A 14031-nucleotide genomic window follows, 5' to 3' on the forward strand; every position below is an offset into this window, starting at 1 on the left:
TGATCTACAATAAAACAATGCTTTGAAATAAAAGTTTATGCAACAAGTCCAGATATATGACAGTTAATTTCAACGGGTTTAGATATGTGGCAATTTGATTTTTAATTTCAAATTTAACCTGCGATAGTGATGATATGCTTTGAGTAACTTCATTTTTGAATGGCAAAATATACCTTACCCCCTGTGGTCTAATAATTTTACATAGCCTCTTGTAATTTTAAAAGTTATATATAATCCTATCATAATTTGAATTAAGGTATTAAAGTGACGGAAATGATCATTTATAACAAAAATCATACAAATATCAAAATTACCCTTGTTAAAATACTAAAATAGTTGAAGTGACTAAAATATATAAATATAAGGCGCATGACACTCTAACTCTATATGATTTATATTTTACCATATAACCCTCCTTATGATATAGTATTTTATCATATAACTCTCTTATAATTTTCAAATTATATACATAATTCCCCCTGGTTAATAAATAATTTTCAACTTTACAATGATGTACTATTAACATTTTAGTTGACTCCGTTATAGAATACAAATTTCGTCATTTTGGCACTTTAATTCAAACTGTGAGGAGATTATGTATAGTTTTTGAAACTATTGGGGGATTATGTGAAAAATCACTAAATCATACGGGGGTAAAATGTATTTTGCCCTTTTTTGAAATTGTCCGTGACTTCAAATGAGTAACGTCATGCTAATGTGTGGTTTAGAATTGTCCGTAATTCATACGGACGGTAATACTGATATTTTCCAAATATCAAATAACTAAATTAGATTACAGGCTATTTTCTGAATGTGCTTGCAATTTGTACTTCTGCTCGTTCCATCCTCCCTTGCCCTATTCAGTAGCCTGTGACAGGTTCGTGTTCCTAAATCATTCAAGAGTATTCAACTTTTTGTTTTGTTAAGAGTACTCAACTTCACCATGTGCGGAGTCCTGCAAGACCATTGTGGGCGGGTGATTTTTGCTTACTATAAGGAGTTTGGAGAGCTGGAGGTGTTGGAGGCGGAGGCACAGTCCCTTCTGGTTGGTCTAAGAATGTGAGCAGAACGTGAGGTGAGATCGTTGACTGTAGCATATTGTCCCGCATTATCTCTTGGGATGAAAGTAACACTGAACATGACTGTAGCATATTGTCCAAACGAAGATGAAAAGTTATTGGTCAGCGCTATCAAAGTTTGCGCTTATGTTTTTAGATAAATTCTTGAATAAGACAATAATTCTCCTACAAGTTGTAATTAGATAAATGTGCATACTGCTTGGATTTATTTCCATAGAAAAATTTAAAAAACTGGAGAACATTATACCATTCAAGCATAGCTTGGGACCTCAATCAATTAATGTTTTGAAGACAAGATAAAAAAAGGAAGTTCATAAATGAATCTATGCAGATATGATACAATATATATGAACAACGGTATAACGTGTTGGGCTTGGCAGCCCTCGGCCAAATGAGTACCTGAAAAATTAAGTTTTTTTCAGCATGTTAAAAATCAACAACTCATGAAAACCTTTATGCTGAGATGATAATAGAAATAACGACAGATTCTGAAAAAACCAAATGTTATTGATTTTATTTTTTTTTGTTAAGAAACTTTGACTTTATTTGATAAAATATAATGGGGTCATACACGCAACGCAAAAAGCGGAGGAGCGCTATTGCTAACTAACTTGCTACACTCTAACTCTACGAAAGCTTGGAAGTCCCAACCGATCAAGAGTAATGTCACCTCACACCAAGCAAGGAAATTTACTGAGTGATTCATACGTCGAAGTTATTCCAAAGTCCACTCCAATGTTTTAAAGTCGGTTAGCAGGTTTATTCGCTTCCCGAAATCAATGCGACACCTCTCTAAAGAACCTTTTGTCTTTTAGCAATTCTTGTAAAGCCCCTCACAACCTCCATGGACACCGTACTTTCCCTTGAATGATCTGAACCAATACCAAAGCGTCAGATTCTAAATGCAAATCAAAAACCCATGAGCAATAGCCAACCTAACACCATAAATAAGCGCTTTCAATTACACCAGCAAACTCGTCATCTCCTCAAAGAAACACAGGTACCCCAAAAGAAACTTTCCCTTCGAGCATCGAAGCACACCCCCACCTCCACTCTCTCTCGCATTATCTCTAGAACAACCATCCGAGTTCAGCTAGACCACATGTTGCACTGGCCATCTCCACCGAACCACCATGGTTTTATAATCCCTTTTCAGACCAGCCACCATACTAAAGAAGCACAACCAATCTTGTCCAGTGGTTATGTTGCCTTTAAATTTAAGATGAAGAATGTCCCTAAAATCACCAAAAATTTTCGTACAGACATGTACCATAGCCAACAGTTGTCTTTCAAACACAAATTTGTTCCGCATCTTCCACAAATTTCAATATATTAGAGATGGCTGGAGGTGAAAAAGATACAGAAGATACGGGTTCTGAGTAGGCTTCAACCACCAGCTAACCACATTATGTCTTATCGTAGAGGAAGCCCTAAACTCACCCCTTCGAAGTACTTCCAAATTGTCTTTGCCACCTCCCCAGTGCAGAAAATGTGATCAATAGACTCTTGACATGGATGTATACAACAAAAATAGTTAGAAGGACTTAATATCCCAAGTTTATGCAACCTATCCATCATCGGCAATCGGGAACCTATCAATCTTAATATGAAAAAAGAAATCTTTATTGGCAATCCCTGAGCCCAGATCAATGAATAGAGCCAGGAGCTGCTTCCACCTTCTCGAAGAATTTGGTAGGCTGATGCTAATGAGAAGTCACCTGAATTACTTGGAGCCCAGACCATGCATGGTATCCTCTTGGTCCAGAGAAGGAGGCGCAACATCCAAAATTTGCCCCACCCATCGGCTAGGCACTATAGTGTGTAACCTTTGTCCATTCTAGTAGCCCTAGTCAACAAAATCAGAAACTGTACATTCCTGAAAAGTATCCACTTGTCGACATAATGAACCCTTCCTCAACCAATTATCATGCCAAAAACTCACAGCACCCCTAGCCAAAATCCAGCTTACATGCTACTTAGCAATCCCCTGGATAGACACCATTCTCTTCCAAGTCCAAGAATCTCCGGGAGAAGCATCAGCAAAACAAGGATGAAGATTGGGACAATATTCGCAATGCATGAACTTAGCCCACAAAGATTGCCACAGCAAGAAATGCCACCATAGTCTCATCGAGAAGGCATCAAAACATGCTTCAAGGACCTCAAACCTGCAACTCCCCTGTCATATGATTTGCATAACTAGTCCCATTTTATCCAATGAAACCGCGGCCCAGCCTCTAAGGAGCTCCACAGAAAATCAGCAAAAAATTTGTCCAACGTGCTAAAAATCTACTTGGGAGGGGTTGACGCAGCAAATGTATGAATAGGCATAGAAGACAACATACTCTTTATTAGAGTCAATTTACCACCATGCGATAGTAGCCTCCCTTTCCATGATAATACCTTACTCATGACCGAGTCACAAATTCTCGAGAAGTAACATCTCTTTTGCCGCCCTACATGTAAGGGGCAATCCAAATGTTATTGATTTATTTAAAACTATATAATTGAACTAACAGCTGTTCTTGAAATCCAAGACTACACAAATTGAGCAAAGGTTTCTCTCACAACCTTAATGATTACTACCTAAATTATATCATAGATTCAGTAATTTCACTCCAATGAATCCATTTTCCACTGGATTATATAAAGATACTTTTTTATTTAAAGGGCGTAACAATTTGGTGGAACTTGACTAGTACATTTATAGATTGAGAGGGACTCTGTATGGACTAGGTGTGTATTTGGGGATATTTTTCAAACATTACACTATAGTATTGTGTATCAAAAACTTCATATTGTAAATATATTTTCGGGTTTTTTTAAAATTTAAAACTTTATCGCAATATTATTAAATTTGTTACAAATTTCCTACCAGAACCACCACCCACCACCCCTCCCCTCCTCCCTCCACCACCGTTACCCCCTTCCTCTCTCCTTCCTTCCCTTTTCCTCCCCTCTCTTCCTCTTCTCTTTCCTCTCTTCCACGTTCCCTGCAACTCTCCAACCTTCCACCCTTCCCCTATCCTGTGACCTGTGGTGGGTGAAAGAAAAACAGGTAGTAGGATATATTTTATTTTTTAATTTTTTTTGTGTTTTTGATTAGGTGTACTCCTTTGTATTTGGGAGATGTTATAAATTGGATATTTTTTTGGTGCGTTTGGAGTGTGTTATTATAGACTTCAAAAACAAAAACTCCAAATACAAAAAATTCCAATCCAAGCAAACCCATAATTTGTATATATAAACTTAATAATAGTGATTTCTAAACAAAATGAAATTATGTGACGCCCCGAAAGAAGAAAGGTTTTCATTCTATATATATATGAACGTATGATTGTGTATATCAAGTGTAATTGTGTGAGATTATATATATATCTATACATATACCTTTGTTGGAAGAGCGGATGAGTGCAACGTTTGAACTTGGAAAGTAAAATTTTTGGTGGAAAGGTTTTGGACCAAATTCGGCTGCAAATCCGGCCAGTTCTTGGCCATATTGTTGGCCGGATTGCTTGAGGGATTTGAAAAAAAAAACTTGGTCAGCCACTGCCTTGAATCCGTCCTAGAATCCGGCCAGAAATCCGGCTAGATTCCGGCCGGATTGTGACGCCACCTCCGGCAGTCAACTTTGACTGGCTGTTTTTTCTTCCTTCTTATCTTGTTTTTGGCTGAAATATCTTCACTTTTTGCTCCTTGGTTGGCCGGCTGTTTGGGAGAGAAATAAGAGAGAAAAGTTCTTCATTTTCTAGTTTTACTTTCTTGTGCAAATCTTGAGATTTCACCGTTAGTTTTGCAAACTACTCCGTACAAGTGCTAGCTAAGGAGGATTAAAGATGTTAGTGGAGTGATTTTTGAGGGGGAAGTACTAAGCTATCATCTTTCAAGTGTTTCTAAGGTAACTTGTCAAGAACTTCTCTTTTACTTCTAATAATTGTATAGTAGTGGGTTATAGTTGTTAACTGCGTAGTTTTGTGAGAGATTTCTTGATTTAAAGTAGTATTATGGTAATTTTCTGATTTTTTGGGAATTTTTCTGTTTCCACATGATGGTTATGATTGGCCTTGGATTGATAGCTCTAAATTATGTTAAATGGAGCTTTTGTGCGTTAGTTGAGGTTGTTTGCGGAAAATTTCAGATTTGTGCGGAAAATTTCAGATTTAGGGTTTTGATTTGGGGCTTTCTTATGATTGGTTCTTGTGCTCTTAATTGGTTAAGATTTAAGGGTATTGAGGCCCTAATTAGGTATGTGTTATAGTCGATGAGTTGTATATGAAAATGTGGTTGAATTGAGATATATTTGGTATTGTATTGTAATATGGAAAATAAGACAATTTAAGGGAAATGCTGTCCAATCTTTGAGAGTATTTGATTATTTTGAATTTGAGTTGATCTTGATTAATTTTATGGAAATTCTTGTGATTTGGGAGTTAGGGGAAATGTGTTTTGATTTTGGCATATATATGATTAGTGGAATTTATTCTAGTGTTAAGATGGAATTTCTAGCCTTAATTGCTATTAGTAATGGTTATATGCAAAGGTTGGTTTAGAAGTGTACTTTCAGTCTTATCTTGTTTCTGGACTCAACGTGGACTGCCAATTTCTCTGTGTTTTAGACCGAACCACCTTTTGCTCAAAACATGGAAGTTGTAGACATTTGAGTTAACTACCTACCTGCAAAATTTCAGATTGATCGGAGTACGGTAGCTTGTGAATTGACCGAAATACCCTTGACTGCTCATAGACCCTATTTTGCGGACAGTTTTCTATCCTCTCCGAGATTTCGGTATTTGACCCTGAAAAAGTATGATTAAGCTTTGGAGGTCTTCATAAGAAATGTTGGTATGTGTCTTAGCTTCATAACACCATAAGATTCGTTTTCAATCCGATAAGTGTGGCTTCAATTTTGATTAAAGTGCCAAAAGGCGATAGAAGCTTGATAATGTTAGAATTCCTTTGCTTGACCTGATATTTGTAATCTAGGGTTGCGACTTGAGCAAGGCAATGAGGTATGATGGATGAGGTTCCTGAGCTATGGTTGCTGAGTGATCCCTCGACTATTTCCCAAAAGTTACTTTTGAAATAATTCTTGCATTGGTTACACGATTGCATATCATTTGTGTTTGTGTGTGTGCCATGACATTTTGGCTCCGATGAGTTCTTGGAAAATTTTGTGCTTAGAACCAACGTCTCCACTACTGTTTACGCATTCTTTGGAGCACGATGGCTCCTTATTTCTATTTATCTGTTACCTGATCTAATGGAGCGTTGGATATTTAAGTACAAGGATTTCACTGGCTCAAAAGAGCAATATACGTATATTTGATCACTGATTCTTGATATCATTTAAAGGCACTCTTGTAAAGCTTATTTGATTACTGATTTTACTGGTCACTTGCTGAGCTTCTAGCTCACCCCAAATGTTTTCTTCTCCCCACAGGGATCGAGGCAAAGGGAGCGCTTGTATTACGTTATTCGTGTGACTGGATGGCATTATCTTGTATAGTTTAGATTTGGATTCATTTTATGTAATAGTTGGGCTAGTGTGACTGTTTGGAATTGAAATGGATGGATTTCTCTTGTACCCTTTGATTTTAGATTTATCTTGTGTAATTTTGGGCTTGTATGGATGTTTGGATTTGAATTGGATATATGTATACGTTCCACGCTTGGGAACTAGTTTTCACTTTGCTTGATATGTAATTCATGGAGGTTTTAATGTATTATTTTGAGATGTACCTTGTAATTTATTTGAGGACTGTAGTGAGTGAGTGAGTCCTAGCGAGAGTTGGGCAGGCGGTCCGCCGAACCCTTTGGTTCGCCTTAGGGGAAGGTGGGGCCATCACAATTGGTATCAGAACTTAGGTTTCAGATCTCTGTAGCTTATCCTAGGCTAAAGTTTAGGGTGCCGGACTGTGGGGTTGATTTGAAAGTTAAGCGGCTATGTGCAAAGGAGTAAGTGCTCTTTTGGAGCGTAGTTGTGAATCTTGTAAGTGGTAAATGTAAGATAGGACTTGGTTATGTTATGCTTAGGAGCGTATGGCCTAAGTCGTAAAGTTTTTAGTTTTGGATTTTTGTACTTGGGTGCTCGATACTTTTTCGGAGGAAATACTGTGAATTTGGAAGGAACATGGTTTAGTGTTTGATGATGTGAATAAGTTTAGATACGGAGGTGAAGTAGTGTTTCAAGCTAGGATTATGAAGATTAGCACTTGAATGCATGAATTCCAGTTTTCGGTTTTGTATTACCCTGTTCTGCCCAGTTTCATTCGGCCATGATGGAGGCCAAATCAGCCTTAGGTTAAAACATGAAAGTTGTAGGAAATGATGTATTATAGCTTTCTGTAAAATTTCAACTCAATCTGTACACTGTAATATGTGAAAAGACAAAAATACCCCTGACTGCCATAGGTAGAGCTCTGTGGACAGTGTTGACATTTCACCAATCTGACCGCATCTGTTCACCCTAATCCGTACTGAATTAGCTTTTGGCCAAAACACAAAGTTGTAGTGCTATGTCTTAGCTTTCCAACGGCCCTGAAAACAGCTCACTCGGACTTCGGTAGCCTGAGTTATTGTCGTGTAAGTATAATGCGGATAACTAGCCTATTGGTGAGATTCTGGTTCTGTAATTCAAAAATTTGACCCGAATATACTACAAACTGGACTGTGTTCATCAAAGTTTTAGCCCTTTGTCTTAGCTTCGAGTCGGTATAAAGTTCGCACCAATCCGATAAACGTAACTCTAGTTGTGACTAAAATGTTATAAGATATCGAATATGTCATTTAGCCTTTTGCCTTCAAAACATGATTCCGATTGGATTATTATACTTGTGTTATACTTATGTTGTACTTAGATGATTGTTGAGCCTATTGAACGGCTATTGTAATGAGCTTATCTGTGTGTGACTTTGGGACTGATTGAGAAAATAATGAAGCCATAAATGGCTGGAAAGTAGGTAAATACAAAGGGCGTGCTGTCCAAATTTACACTCAAGGACTAGGTAAGGAGTTGAGGACATTGAAATGATGACTGCTATCTTGGATCTGTCCAATAAGATTTTGGCTAGGGTTTTGAAACATTATGGTGGTAACCGGATTTGTTGAGAAACTTTTGGTTTTCGCATCCTCCTTCTAGTCTTCTTGTTTGATTAAGGTACACTACCCAATTTGTAAGTATTGGGCTTTGAAATGCTTGAACTTTCTAAGACCGACTAGAATGAGCTCATTTGAGATTCGAACTTGTTTAGGCGAATGTGCTTTTATGTACACTTAATGACTTGACTTGCCTGATGGTATTTCATTTACGCATGAGCAAGTGGTTTGATTCATATATGACCAGTATGTGGATTTGAATTTTGTGACTACTTGAGAATGTGAATTGCTAGGCATAGGCTAGTCGAATGAGTTCTTATTCGTACTCGTGCACCATGAACCTGAAGTATTTGGCTCTGCTTTTAAACTTATCTGTTTGAACCCTGCTTTGACCCTGCTTTTGAACTTATTCGTACTCGTGTGATTGTAGACCGGCTACTACTCCTCTGTAGCGATTAAACTGAGTCTCTCTAGTGGGGTATTGCCTATTGTGTTTTCAAGCACCGCCATTCTTCTGGCGAGGCATGTCTGTTGTGTTGTCCAGCACCACCAGGGATGAAAATTTTGAACTAAGGCTCTCTGGCGAATTTTAGCCGTTGTGCTAACTTGTTGTGTTGCCCAGCACCGTCAGGGACAAATACTTGAACTAAGATTCTCTAGTGAAGTATAGCCGTGTGCTAGCTTGTTGTGTTGTCCAGCACCACCAGGGATGAAATTCTTGAACTGAAACTCTTTGGTGAAATATAGCAGTTGTATGCTAACTTGTTGTGTTATCAAGCACCACCAGGGGTAAATTTCCTATCGGAGGCTTCGCTATGTCCTGAATTTCTTCCAAATATCTGAAATTTTCAAATATCTGAGACTTTATTTCCAACTCTGGGCTAGTTGGTTGAACCGAGCCCTTTTGCATGTTCTATTTGGTTACTTGTTTAGCTATCCGTTGGCTCGTTACTAAGTGATATAGGTTTGGAGTGATTCTTAGTATTTGACGGCTTTCGAGGACTATTTTGATCTGATTAGTGCAAGTTGAAATTTCGAGGATGACATTCTTTGAAGGAGGGGAGTTTGTGACGCCCCGAAAGAAGAAGGGTTTTCACTCTATATATATATGTGAACGTATGATTGTGTATATCAAGTGTAACTGTGTGAGATTATATATATATCTATATATATACCTTTGTTGGAAGAGCGGATGAGCGCAACGTTTGAACTTGGAAAGTAAAATTTTTGGTGGAAAGGTTTTGGACCAAATCCGGCCAGTTCTTGGCCGGATTGTTGGCCGGATTGCTTGAGGGATTTGAAAAAAAAACTTGGTCGGTCACTTCCTTGAATTCGGCCTAGAATCCGGCCGGAAATCCGGCCAGATTCCAGCCGGATTGTGACGTCACCTCCGGCAGTCAACTTTGACTGGCTGCATTTTCTTCCTTCTTATCTTGTTTTTGGCTGAAATATCTTCACTTTTTGCTCCTTGCTTGGCTGGCTGTTTGGGAGAGAAATAAGAGAAAAAAGTTCTTCATTTTCTAGTTTTACTTTCTTGTCCAAATCTTGAGATTTCACCGTCCGTTTTGTAAACTACTCCGTACAAGTGCTAGCTAAGGAGGATTAAAGATGTTAGTGGAGTGATTTTTGAGGGGGAAGTACTAAGCTATCATCTTTCTCGTGTTTCTAAGGTAACTTGTCAAGAACCCCTCTTTTACTTGTAATAATTGTATACTAGTGGGTTATAGTTGTTAACTGCGTAGTTTTGTGAGAGATTTCTTGATTTAAAGTAGTATTATGGTAATTTTCCAATTTTTTGGGAATTTTACTGTTTCCACATGATGGTTATGATTGGCCTTGGATTGATAGCTCTAAATTATGTTAAATGGAGCTTTTGTGCATTAGTTGAGGTTGTTTGCGGAAAATTTCAGATTTGTGCGGAAAATTTCAGATTTAGGGTTTTGATTTGGGGCTTTCTTATGATTGGTTCTTGTGCTCTTAATTGGTTAAGATTTAAGGGTATTGAGGCCCTAATTAGGTATGTGTTATAGTCGATGAGTTGTATATGAAAATGTGGTTGAATTGAGATATATTTGGTATTGTAATGTAATATGGAAAATAAGTCAATTTAAGGGAAATGTTGTCCAATCTTTGAGAGTATTTGATTATTTTGAATTTGAGTTGATCTTGATTAATTTTATGGAAATTCTTGTGATTTGGGAGTTAGGGGAAATGTGTTTTGATTTTGGCATATATATGATTAGTGGAATTTATTCTAGTGTTAAGATGGAATTTCTAGCCTTAATTGCTATTAGTAATGGTTATATGCAAAGGTTGGTTTAGAAGTGTACTTTCAGTCTTATCTTGTTTTTGGACTCAACGTGGACTGCCAATTTCTCTGTGTTTTAGACCGAACCACCTTTTGCTCAAAACATGGAAGTTGTAGATATTGGAGTTAACTACCTACCTGCAAAATTTCAGATTGATCGGAGTACGGTAGCTTGTGAATTGACCGAAATACCCTTGACTGTTCATAGACCCTATTTTGCGGACAGTTTTCTGTCCTCTCCGAGATTTCGATATTTGACCCTGAAAATGTATGATTAGGCTTTGGAGGTCTTCATAATAAATGTTGGTATGTGTCTTAGTTTCGTAACACTGTAAGATTCGTTTCAATCCGATAAGTGTAGCTTCAATTGTGATTAAAGTGCCAAAAGGCGATAGAAGCTGGATAATGTTAGAATTCCTTTGCTTGACCTGATATTTGTAATCTAGGGTTGTGACTTGAGCAAGGCAATGAGGTATGATGGATGAGGTTCCTGAACTATGGTTGCTGAGTGATCCCTCGACTATTTCCCAAAAGTTACTTTTGAAATAATTCTTGCATTGGTTACACGATTGCATATCATTTGTGTTTGTGTGTGTGCCATGACATTTTGGCTCCGATGAGTTCTTGGAAAATCTTGTGCTTAGAACCAACGTCTCCACTACTGTTTACGCATTCTTTGGAGCACGATGGCTCCTTATTTCTGTTTATCTGTACCTGGTCTAATGGAGCGTTGGATATTTATGTACAAGGATTTCACTGGCTCAAAAGAGCAATATACGCATATTTGATCACTGATTCTTGATTTCACTGGCTCGTTTAGCTTTTTACTTGGACAACAACTTAGGCTGGAAAAGGGAGGAGTTTCACGGCTATCTTCAGGCTTCATAGGGACCGAAATTTTCTGATCTGAGCAGCCATCAAAGCAGGTAACAATCTAACACCTTCAACTTGTCTTATGGAAGTTGATTTACGCATTTGAGTTGGAATCTTTACTTTAGTAGCTTGGATTGTTGGAAATGTGGGCTCTATGAACTCCCACTTTGGATTGATGGCTGTGATGATGTTTGATGATGGTTTATTTGCCGAATTAGAGCTTAAGGAAGTAGATTAAAGGTGCATTCTTGACAGAAACGTTGTTTAACTCTTGAAACAAAAAGTTCCCATTTTACCCCTGCTCTGTTCGGTCACTTTACTGCAGATAATTGAGGATTTAAAGGCTTGATTATGTTGTTTACATGTTGTAGAAGTTGTGTACAAAATTTCGTTGAAAAATATTGAGTTTTGGTTGCTCAAACGAATTTATTTCAAAAACTAGTAATCTGGAAAACGGTTTCGCCGTAATCCAGACCAGTGGTTGTATTTTGTCCATAACTCCGTGCTCCGACGTCAAAATCAATTGCCGTCAGCGGCATTTGAAACTAGACGTTTCCATGTTTTTATCAGTGTATAATGCACGTCCTGGTTTTATGTGTGTGAGCCACACCATTCATCTGAAGTCGGCTGTCCTGTTTCTCCGTTCTGTCGAAATGATTTGATAATGCTGCAACTTGAGCCTTGATTTTGAACTAGTTGCATGCTGAAACTTGGAACGATTTCTTCTGTGACGTTGTAGCCCTATGAATTTATTTTCTAACACTATCAACCATTCCCAATTCCGAGTTAAATTGAGAGAGTTATGATCAAAATACGGCGACTGCTCGTTTTGAAAATCTTAGATTTGGACAGATTGCCTTAAGGATTCTTCCAAACTTTGGTTGATTGAATGACCCCCCTCCCGAGAGTATTTTTCCGTGAAATTTGGTAGAGAGATAACCTTCATATGGAAGTATTATACTGCAAAATTTGGTGTCAATCCAAGTCCGTTTCGGCACTTAACTAAAGGTCCAAATTTGGAACCAAATCTGGAAATTTTGTAACAGTCTTGAATTTTTCCCAACTTTGAGCTACCATATCATGGTTCTCGAAACTCCGATTCTTGATCCGTTTGTTCTGACCTAAACCTTACTTGCACCTCTAATTGATCTATAAATTTCAAGGGCTGGTTTGCAACGAGTGAATTCTGCCGAATTTTCAAAGTTAGCGAAAAACCAACCCCGGCTCAATCCTGGGTGATTTGGAATAGCAACTTTAGGCTCATTTTTGAGCACTTTCCACTTCGATTCATGGAAAAGTGTCTTTTAGGAACTTTCAGTACTTTCTAAGAGGTTTTCAACGGTATAAAGTTTTCCAATTCTTGACTTATGCCGAGTGAGTTACGATTTTTCAAAGATTCATAACAAAACTGAAATTTTTCCAACTTTCAAGGAAATATAGTTTTTCAAGAACTCTTTATTCTTTTGATATTATCTAAACGTTTTATCCCCGATTTCCTAGATAAAGACTTAAATATTGTTGAATGTTATCAAACCTCTCTCGAACCTCGATTTACGAGTAATTGAGGTTCATTTTCACGGAATTTCCTAGAGTAATACTAGTGAACGAATTATTCCTCGATATTTGGGATATGGATGATAATTCACTATTATTTGCTCAGGCACGCACGAGGACCTCCAAGAGGACCCTACTATGGAAGTTTGAACTCTTCCTCCAATTTACTTGCTTGCATAACTTGGTGAGTGTCAAGTGTATGCCTACTTGAACCCTAAAGTCTTGATTCATGCTTGATTCACCTGATTTCATGCTTAGCTTAACTGATTTTGACAAAATGGAGTCGAGTGTGTACTTGATCGCACTCGTTCTCATTTGAAACGAATGACTCATGCTTAACATGATTTGCTTGGTTTACATGACTTGAAATGTCTGCTTAAACCTATCAAATGCTTGAATACATGAAATGGTATGCTATGATTGCATACGTCGATGGAGTGAATCTCCTCGACATTTACATGACAAATGGGGGACGCCCAAACTCATAGGCCGACCTTGGAACTCGAGCCGGCATGGGCTTGGTCGGGAACCTCGGTGAGCCATGAGACTCAAATGATAAGCTTGATCTAATGAGAGATCTCGCTTGGCATACTCGTATAGTATCGCCTTATAAATGTAGTGCGGGCCCGAAGTGGTGTATGGTGGACGGATGAGAAGTAAGTGGTGAACTACGGATATGAAAATATCAACCCGGTTGACGGAGAGTCATCACGGGGAGATATACAAATGACATCGGCAAATGTGGAACTTAGCTCCTGAGAGCTTCCATATCCTTGAATTGTTTCTGGTTACATTTTGTTGGCCTTATTAATTACTTGCAAGTTATTACCTGAATTGTTATTTGGGCTTGTTATCTGAACTATGTGTCTGCATGTGTGTTCTTGGCCTCACGAGCGTTTTGCTCACCCTGTAGATTTGTTTTCCTTAACAGGTTGAATTCGGAGGTAAAATGGAGCAGCCTCTTGATGTACTTTTGTTTTAGGGTTGCTAATACTTTTGTTTATGCCTTCGGCTTTGGATTGTACTTTTGGTATGGAAATGTAACCTTTGGACGAATTGTATTTTGTGTACTGACGTGTGGTTTGGAGAATGGTTGACTATTCTTAAGTTTGAACGTTTCCT

At 38.0% G+C, this 14031-nt stretch overlaps 1 long non-coding RNA gene across 1 annotated transcript; it reads left to right on the forward strand.

Moving 5' to 3' along the window:
• Positions 1-13019: 13019 nt before the first annotated feature.
• Positions 13020-14031, forward strand: LOC140038728 (uncharacterized). The gene is made up of 2 exons (XR_011842299.1): positions 13020-13093; positions 13841-14031. It is a non-coding gene; the product is annotated as an uncharacterized lncRNA (long non-coding RNA).

This window comes from Coffea arabica, chromosome 3e (genome assembly GCF_036785885.1).
Source record: "Coffea arabica cultivar ET-39 chromosome 3e, Coffea Arabica ET-39 HiFi, whole genome shotgun sequence".
NCBI classification, from domain to species: domain Eukaryota; kingdom Viridiplantae; phylum Streptophyta; class Magnoliopsida; order Gentianales; family Rubiaceae; genus Coffea; species Coffea arabica.